Genomic DNA, 9,007 nt, shown 5'->3' on the forward strand with positions numbered 1-9,007 from the left:
GAATGGGTAAGTGGAGATGCTGTTCACTGGTGCCCCTTGCACGGCCACGCAGGCTCTCCACAGCTGCTTTCCGGTCTGTTTGGTGTGTGCACCATTTTGATTGATGTCATTTCAGATGTTAAACCTTTTAAATACCACCCCTGGGAATGCCCGTTTAAATAAACCATGGCTGTTAAGTAGTGAGGAAGAGGAGTCAGCATAGACAAATTTTTGAAAAAAAATTGATGGTAAAAGAAAGATTATAGTAGCTTGATGAGAGAGCAAGGTTAATTAATTTTATTTTTAAATTTTATTAATTTTTTTAAAATTTTACTTTAACAATTTAAGATCTGGATGTATTTATTGTCCAGCAGAAGGGCTTGAGGCCCTGCTGTGGGCAGGATCTGGCACTTCTGCACTGGGTTCCTGTTTGGAAAATTGTTTTACTCCTTTCTCCGAGTGTCCTCCAGGCTCTTAGTCAGGGAAATTGGGATGAGTGCCCTAACTCATGGATGCTTTCTTAGTGGAATTCATCCTGGCCATCTGGCAAGCAAGGATACGGCTGTTTTCTCTTGATGGGGACCATGGCACATGGGCGTGCACAAACCTACTACAGCCAAAGGCAAGTAAATTGAGAGAGGCCAGGTCATTCTTGATTTTCTTTATTTTTTTCTGTCCTTTAGTGGCCAACTGACCTAGTTTCCAATGGGATTAAAGACCCATTTACTTGTTTTAATAATATTTTTACTAGTATAATTTTTATCTAAGGTTTTATGCTTCTAGGTTAATAGAATTCATTTTAAAATTACATTTATTTCCTAACATCTTTAGGTTTAGTTTGTTCTTCTTTTTCTAGTTCTTTGAGGTATAAAGTGAGGTGATTTGAGATCTTTCTTTTTTCTTAATGTAAGCATTAATCACTATAAACTTCTACTTCTGGACTGCTCTTGCTTGGTCCCATAAGTTTTGGTATATTGTATTTTATTGTCACTTGAATCAAGATATTGTTTGATTTCTCTGTTGATTTCTTTTTTGACCCATTTGATTTTTCAGGAGTATATCGTTTAATCTCCACATATTTGTGAACTTTATAGTTTTCTTCTTAGAACTGATTTCTAGTTTCATACTGTTAGTAGTGTCTAGACTTCTCTTAGAGGGAATTGCTCTGTGTGTAGCTGTGTATGTGGTATGTCCACGGGCAGAGGGAAATTCAGGAGCCTCCTATGTTGTCATCTTGGTTCCCATTAACTTCTGAATCTATCGTATCATTTTCTATAATGAAATTAATATATTGCAATTTGAGAAATTTTTGAAGATTAAAGAGTAGAGAAAAAATTACTCCAAGTATTATCATCTGGAGAAAATGACAGTTAATAGTTTGATGTATTTCTTGCCAGCCTCCTTTCTTTGCATTGTTAACATAGCTGCGATTATAATAAATATACAAAATTTCTTCCTACCTTATAAACTTCATTATAGTATAAACACTTTCTATGTTCCAGCAAGTTCTATATAAACATTTTTAACGGCCGCACAGTATTTCATCATGTAAATGTGTGATAATTTACATAACCCCTCACTATTTTTGTCATCCAACAAAGTCGTGAACACTGTCGAGGACATCTTTGTGTGGTATGGATGGGGAAATTAGAGAACTTAATGGCAATATATACATCTATGTTGAGAGGCAATATCCTCCAAGATCATACCAGCATAGGAGTGGAGCCCATCTGTGGAAGTCTAGTCCCTTAGCCCTTAAAGAGTTAATGTGTCTCACAGGGCACTGATCATCCCTGGGAAGGACCTGGGGATGGATTAGGGTGGGAGACAGCAGAGAGACACTAAGGACTGTTCACTAGTTAACATTGCTTTACAGTTTACCCTGGGGCCACACAAAACTGCAATGTGTCTTGTGGCTCTTGCACTCAGAGGTCACAGGTGAGATTTCACTGGCCCTCAATTTCTTTGATGCCTATTTAGAGAAGCTAGACTTAGTATTTGTCCTTTTCACAGTGAATTATCTTGGATTGATGAAAGAATTTGAGGAAGACACAAATAAATGGAAAAATGCCCATGTTTATGGATCAGAAGAATTAATATTGTTGAAATGTTTATACTACTCAAAGCCATCTATGGATTCAATGCAATCTCTATAAACATTTCAATGACTTTTTTTAATGGAAATAGAAATAACAATCCTAAAATGTGTACAGAACCATGAAAGACACCAAAATGGCCAAAGCAATAATGAGAAAGAAGAACAAAGCTGGAAGTATTGCACTTCCTGATTTTAAACTATGTTACAAACTATAGAAATCAAAGCAGTATGATACTGTCATAAAAACAGACATATAGACCAATAGAACAGAATCAAGAGCCCAGAAATAAACACATGCATATACAGTCAGCTGGTATTTGACGAGGGAGTCAGGAATACTCAGTGAAGAAAGGATGGTCTCTTAAATAAATAATGTTGGGAAAACTGGATAGTCTCATGCAAAAGAATAGAATTGGACCCCTATATTTGGCCACTCACAAAAATTAACTTGAAACAGATTAAGGACTTAAATGTAAGACCTGAACTGTAAAAATCCTAGAACAAGAAGCACATTAACATTCTAGCATTATTTACAATAGCCAAGACATGGAAACAACCTAACTGTCCTTTGGAAGATGTGGTAGACATTGAGGGCATTATGCCGAGTGAAGTAAGTCAGATAGAAAAAGACAAATAATGTATGATCTCACTTATATGTGGAATCTAAAACCATTGAACTCATAGAAACAGAAAGTGAAATGGTGGTTTCAAGGGGCTGATGGACGAGGTAAATGGGGAGATGTTGATTCAAGGGTACAAACTTCTAATTATGAGATGAATATGTTCTGGGGATTTAATGTACAGCAAGGTGACTATAGTTGATAATACTGTATTGTATACCTGAAAGGTGCTATGAAAGTAGAGCTTTAATATTCTTACTATGACAACAACTACAACAAAAACAGTAATTATATGAGGTGAAGGATGTGTTAACTAACCTTACTGTGGGATAAACATTTTGCAATCTATATGTGTATGAAATCACATTGTATACTTTTTTTTTAATGCCTACAGCACCTGGTATTCCTAGGTGGTCTCCCATGCAAGTACTAACCAGGCCCGACCCTGCTTAGCTTCCAAGATCAGACGAGATCTGGCACTTTCAAGGTGGCATGGCTATAGACTCATTGTATACTTTAAACTTATACATTATATATCAGTTATATCTCAGTAAAGCTGGAAAAAAACAAAACATCTCTCACACACACACACACACACACACACACACACACACACACACACACCCACCCACCCACCCCCTGAGTGAAGTGTCTTGGTGTGTTGCTGAGACTACCCTAAAGTCTGAATGACTGCTGGCTGCAGTTTCTCCTTCACTCTAAGGATAAACTTTCGGAGTTATTCTGAGAAACCACCACTAGAGGATGCTCGAGATTCAAGCTGGAGCAAAACTTGCGAGTTCTGTTTTTCGTTTATCTGTGCTTTGCAGGTTTCTTTTGTTCTAAATCCATTGAGAATTGAGGGCGAATGTTCGTTTCTCAGATCCCATTAGCTCCCCAATGTGAAAAAAGGGTGATTATGCCCTTTGTTTGACTCAGTGAAATAGACTGAAGGAAATGACAAACCAGACGCGCCCTGATAAGGATAAATTATAGTGTAGCACTTGATAATTTTCAGGGAGACATGAACACTGTTTCACCTTCCTGTGTTTCACCAGAGGATGGTGATAATGGCCATACAACTGGTTAACATTTATTGCGTTTTTACTTGGCACCAGGCACCAAGCTAATGACTATATTCTTTATCACATTTAATTCCCACGTACATTGTCTCAGTTCATTGACACAATGTTATTATCCCCGTTTTGCAGTTTCAGAGGAAACTGAAGCATAGAGAGATTATCCACCTGGTAAGTGGCTGGGCTGAGGCTTAAACTCCAGGTTTCTGACCTCAGAGCTGCACATTTAACACCTTAACTATAGTGGGGTTGAATTATAAACTATGTTTCCTTGTCATTATCGCAACTTGACAAATGAAGATCCATCTGACATGGGTTAGACCAGTTAAGGGACTTGTTTTAGGTCCCAGCTGGATCGAGGAGAAGCCTGGACTAGCTGTTCCTTCTTTCGGTCCAGAGTGTTTTCCTTCTTTATCTTGCAAGCTTGGCATTTGTAAAAGGCCATGAGGAAGATGAAGAGGTGGGTCTCATTGGTTGGGGACACATTGAGGGGAGCTTAACACAAAGGAAACAGTAGAAGGCTGCCAGGTGGCAGACCCTGCTCCCACCAGACTCTTTTGGGCTGTTGGCCACCTTGATTCTGGCTTGGGTCATGGAGTTGATTGGAGACTGCCTATCTTTTGGGTGCTGGGTGGAGCAAGCTAGGGTGGGTAGAGGTTGCTTGAAAAAGAAAGAACAAAACGAAACAAAACAAAACAAAACAAAAAACGCTATGTAACCTTCCGAGTCATCCTGGCTTTGGAAGTACTTGGTCAGCTCTGTCAACAGTAGGTGGCAGCAATCTCTTCCTGGAGGGGACAGGTGGGTGCTTTGGATTTTTCTCTGCCACTCTTGCTTAGTTCTGTCCATAGCAGTTTTGGAACACAAAACTAAGTGATCTCACAATCTGATTCCTGTGCTTGTATAGATTTGGTTTCTTTCTCTGCCTAGGCTCTATCCCTTAGCCACTTTTCTTCAAGAGAGAGGTCACAGCTGTCACTCACAGAATTTTGATGGTTACTTGCACCCCAGCCCATCTTTGTCATCATCAGCAACTGCCTTTGCATGGGAACTTCACCCTCATGGTAATCCAGGACTTAAAGCTTGGCACGGCTGTGGAGATCTCCTCCTGCTGTGGATGAGGACATTGTTCCCAGGAGTTTCTCTCTGTAATACACAGTGCTGACCCACAGGGACAGATGCCACACTTACCTCTCCCGGAGAGGATGAGGTGCCATACCAGCTAGTTGAAATTCCCATGAATTGTGGATAAACAAGTGCTCTCTGATAGAGAGGAGAGGGTTCTGGGGGACAAGAGAGAGCCCCAGTATTTCTATCCAATAAGACATGTTATATATGATGAATGAGAACACCAGGCTCTAAATCTTCCTTCCTTCTTAGCATCCCTCCTTCCTTGCTTTTTTTCTAATAGCCTTGTAGGCACACAGGCATATATTTCAGTTGGAGTCAACAGTTTTGACGATTCTTTGCAGCAAGCTGGGCTAAAAAATATTGGACTGTGAATTGGTAGTAGAGCTAGAATTAGAATAGAGCTGACTCAACTGATAAATGAACCCTCTGGCTGCCAGTTTCCTTCTCTGAAAATTAGAGATTTGGACAAGAAGAACTTTTAGAAGTTTTAAAACTCTCATTAATTCTAACATTTTATTTTTGGAAAAATTGAGAATTTCAAATGGACATTTTTTGGGGGGACAACAGTGATACAAATCTTTTAAAACAGTGTGGGGAAGGGTGTTAGGTGGGTCTTTAATCTCCTGGGTTGACATGGAGGCAAAGAGTGAGACTCTTGTCAGGGCCACCTACGTGGCGTGACCCAGCAGAGGATTTCCATACTGAATCCACATAGGATACTCTTCAGACTTGTGTAGTAATTGCACAAAGCTGACATTTATAACCTGCTGGGGTTTGCTTGTGTGTCTTAAACACTCTTAAGACAAATAAATTGTCCCAGTGGTCTACATTTGGTGTCCCCCTTTTTTCATCCCTGTGTACAGAGCTAGACTGAGCTGGCTGCTTGCTCTCGGTACAACTATAATGGTTCAATTGTCCCCTCATGCCAGGGGGTGGGCTCTGGAGCACACCCAGAGCCCTGTGGGAACCCACAGGAGGGAGGTGGCTATTTGGACATTTAGTCTGTAGGGGAGACAAGTTAACGATCCTGCCTGGGGCATTCCAAAGTTTATTTAACAATAAAATTGGCCCCAAATTCTCCATCGGGCCTTATAAGGTCTGTGTAGTGCAAGATGAGGTGCGAATGTAGTTAAACACACATCCTCAAGGCATTTTAGGTTGTGAGGAAATGGCAAATCCCCTCTATAATTTGAAAATACCATTTTAAAAATAATGCTCAAAGATTTTTTTCCCTAACCCAGCTCCTGTAAAGCAGAAAAACAAAATGGTAGCTTAATCTATGACTACACTTGTCAAAACAACTGATTAAAGAGTGAAAAATTCATCACTGGTGTCGCATGGATAAAGAAAATGAGGCTATCTGATTGAATTATATGCACGCATATTGTACTAAATTCGATCAAACTGATTCATATTGATGTAGCCTAAATGTGCCATTGGCCTGAAACTCGGTCAGTAAATTGGATGTGAAAGTCTTCAAAACAATATGCATTCCCCAAATATCAGCTTCTTAACATTATGACTTGGGCAGGTATTGAATTTCTAGTGACAAACCCGAGTCAAGGTATTTGTTGCCAAGGGGATGGGGCTGTTGCTAGGAGGAGATCTCTGAATCTGAGAACAAACTCTCAGGGTGTTAATAAGCACGAATTGAGAAGAATGGAAATGTCACCTTCTGATGACAGCACCACCATCAACACCTTATATTGATGGGTCTTTCCTTCCAAGCCTATGGCGTTCTGCAGACTTTTTTGTTTGTTTGTTTGTTTGTTTGTTTGTTAACTAAATAGTTAAGCCAATGAAGGAGGCTCTGGAAAGAAAGAAAGGTGGAGGCCAGAGGCTTAGTGTTCATTTTATTTTTTGTTATTTTCTGCTCTGATGAGGACAAGCGTGATGGTGAATAAGTGTTCAGGAAGAGTGTATCTCAGGGCAGAGTGAGAAAAGCAGCATCTTTCGTGCTGCCTTGTGGATTCTTCCCTCGGTTAGACTCGTGCAATAGCAAGTGTAGCCTGGCTGACTGGAATCCCAAGGGGTCTCTGCAGAGGAAATATTCACTCTGAGAAGGGAGACAATATAGATTGGGCCAAGGAAGTCTTGTGTTAAATATGCATGTGGGTACAAACTACTTTAAAATGTGGAAAGAAATTGCTTTGAAAATATAGATTGTACTGTGAAGCTAGAGGAGACTGGGCACGGGCACGACTTGGATGTAGCTTGGGGAATAATGGAGCAGGGCAAGGCCTTCAAACAAAAGGGGGACTAGGGAAGTCCATGGAAAGAATGGGGAAAAAAGAGGTGAGAGAAGAATGTATACCATTAAGAACGAACCCTCTTTTAAACTACGGGTTTTACATAACAATGTGCATGAATATTGGCTTATTGGCAGTAACAAATAGGTGCAAAAAGTTACTAGAGGGAACCGAGAAGGTAGGTATACAGAACTCTTTACTGTCCACCTAATTATTCTGTAAACCTACCCCCACCCCTCCAAATTCTATGAGAGAGAGAGAGAGAGAGAGAGAGAGAGAGAGAGAGAGAGAGAGAGAGAGAGAGAAGGAGAAGGAGCAGAAGAAGGAGAAGAAGGAGAAGAAGGAGAAGGAGAAACTGAGCAAAGAGCCCTTATGCTAGAGCTAATAAATGGTGGCTCTAGTTGTGCTGAAGGTAGAAAGGAGAGAAGTTTCAGAATGCACTGAGGAGAGTAGGACCTATCCTTAAAGTCAAGAGAAAACATGCACAGTTAGTCAGAGTCTCCTCAGCATCAAAGAAGGTGGGAGTACAACAGTGTCAGTGCACTCAGAGAAGAGAACTTAGGCATCGAGAAGGACCATGATCCTCTGAGACTGGCTAGGAACTAGAGACCCGAGGAGAAGACTAAGGGAATTTCCAATTAATTACAATAATGAACTAATAACGATCACTTATTAAGCACTTACTCTATAGATACATGTTAAGACCTTTACAGATGATATTTTATTTACTTTTCATAAAAAATCCACTACAGTGGGCACTATTTTTTTTTTTTTATCTCCACTTTTGGGATAAAGAAGCTGAGGCTCAGGGAGGTCGAGTAACGTATTCAGGATCATACAGCTTGTAGGACCAGGATTTGTTTGGACCTAAGTTGGCTACTGCCAGTCTGGCTCCTAGCCAGCATGTTTTATCCCCTGAGAGCGGTTCTCTAAAGAGCCTTTTGCTTCAGAAGCAGTGCTTTAACACTCTTACTGAAGATGACTGTCGTGATATTATACTTTTAGTATTTGCCTCTGGAATTAGTTTCTGCCACACCACACACTTCCTTATGCCACAAAAACTTCAATTGTCTGATGACTTTTGTTTGCTGTGCTGGCGAGAAACACAGGAGGCCATGCTGTGCTATTAGCAAAAAAGGCAGGGACAGCGACTTATTTTTTTTATTACAAAATCAATCCCTGTTTGTTGTAACTAATTTAGAAATGATAAGCACAAAAATATGCACACGGTTGTTATTTTTAATTTCAAAAGGGGAACAGGAATCCTTCTGAGTGCTATGTGCAGTGTACATAGTACCGCAACAGATTTGCTGAATTGTGCCATGTACCAGGCACAGGACCAGGTGCTGAGGAAGAAAAATCAATCCAGATCCCGTTCTTGTTCTAGAGAAGCTCACGATCATCACACCTATGTAAAAACGAAGAGCTCCACTTTGTGTAATAGTAAACCAATATTCCATCCAGTGCACACCACCTCTGACTCCAGAGAACTCACAGGGCTGGAGGACCATCTCTTTTAGAAGACACTGTAATACTGAATCTCATCTGCTGAGTCTTCATTCTGAGCCAATATCCTGTTGGTTTTTGTACACTGTGTGAAATGGCTAGATGAGGAGATCAAAGCTGTCTGCAAAACCAAACCCACACATAGTCCCAGCATCATGCAAAGCTCATACCACTTTCTTTGCTGCCTCCAGTCTTAGAGAGACATAAAGAAGGAAGCTATTCAAGCACTGATGGATTCAACCTCAAGTAACTCTGGATCCAGAGTCCCTGTTCTGTGCCGGAAATGATGACGACAGGCTGGGTCCTTGGGGAGCCAACAGATGGGAGTACAACAACCAGCTATGGCAT

General features: G+C 40.5%; 1 pseudogene; it reads right to left on the reverse strand.

The window, feature by feature from the left end:
* Positions 1–3,082: 3,082 nt before the first annotated feature.
* On the reverse strand, positions 3,083–3,201 carry LOC118605672 (annotated as a pseudogene).
* Between the last annotated feature and the right edge of the window lie 5,806 nt (positions 3,202–9,007).

The sequence above is a fragment of the Rousettus aegyptiacus genome, unplaced genomic scaffold (genome assembly GCF_014176215.1).
Source record: "Rousettus aegyptiacus isolate mRouAeg1 unplaced genomic scaffold, mRouAeg1.p scaffold_m13_p_7, whole genome shotgun sequence".
NCBI lineage: Eukaryota > Metazoa > Chordata > Mammalia > Chiroptera > Pteropodidae > Rousettus > Rousettus aegyptiacus.